Below are 1013 nucleotides of genomic sequence, written 5' to 3' on the forward strand. Positions count from 1 at the left end.
CTGGGAGTGGTGGAAAGGAGATATTTTGACCTGAAGACTGAGGGGTGGATACGCTGGCTTCTCAGTGAGTCCCCAAATCCTCAGATATTACACATACGTGATGAGCACGGTGTGGCCAGCAAACCCCGGCCAAATGACCTAACAGAGGGCACCTAAATGCACAGCCTGAAGCTCTGAGTGTTAATTCACAAAGTCATGATGACAGATGGCTGCAACTCTCTGACACATCTCGAGACAAAGAAAAACAGAGTGGGAGCCATGTCGGAAGAATGAGAAAGAGACACCCAGGGAGGGATGCCTGCTGCGGGCACATGCCAACGGGAAAGTCACCGAGACGGACACAGGCAGGTCCCCACGGGGCGGGCGGATCTCAGGCCTGGCAGCCGGGCCAGGGACTAGAAGCCCAAGGCTCTTTGGCAGCCCCATGTCTGACACTTGAGACGCGGCTGCCAGGACATGGTGAGAGGGTGGGGACAGACGCCCTGAGAGCGAGCAAGGCAGAGAGAAGCCCAGGAGACCTGCTGCTTTGGCCCCAGAAGAGCATGCCAGAAAAAGAGCAAGGCTGACCAGGAAGGGGTTGGACAAGTCGGAGGCCCTGCAGCATGGAAAACCAGGCCGCGGGTGCCAACCACGTGAGGTGACAGAGCCGAGGTGACGGGGGGCGTTGGGCAATCTGTTGGCAGCATGAACAGGAAGCTGCCCCTTGATTCTTCAGCAGTCTCTGCCACACAAAGAGCTGAGATAACCCGCCCCTCGTACCGAGCTTCCTGGAGTGATGGAGGCCACGGTGAGTACGCGTTAATGCAGCGTTTGCTCAATCCTTCCGGAACACGCTAGGCTGCGATGGCACCTGCACAGCTCAGAGCCGCCTGAGAAGCTCCCCTCTCCGAGAGTGGCCTTTTGTGTTCGAACCTTCCCATCACATGTGTCCCCCAGGGAACTGTCTGGAGGACAGCGGCTCTTCGCTGGCCTGCAGCAGCCTCTTCCCAGAGGGGCCTGTTCAGAGACAGAGT

Source organism: Pteropus vampyrus, unplaced genomic scaffold, assembly GCF_000151845.1.
Source record: "Pteropus vampyrus isolate Shadow unplaced genomic scaffold, Pvam_2.0 Scaffold454, whole genome shotgun sequence".
In the NCBI taxonomy this organism is placed as follows: domain Eukaryota; kingdom Metazoa; phylum Chordata; class Mammalia; order Chiroptera; family Pteropodidae; genus Pteropus; species Pteropus vampyrus.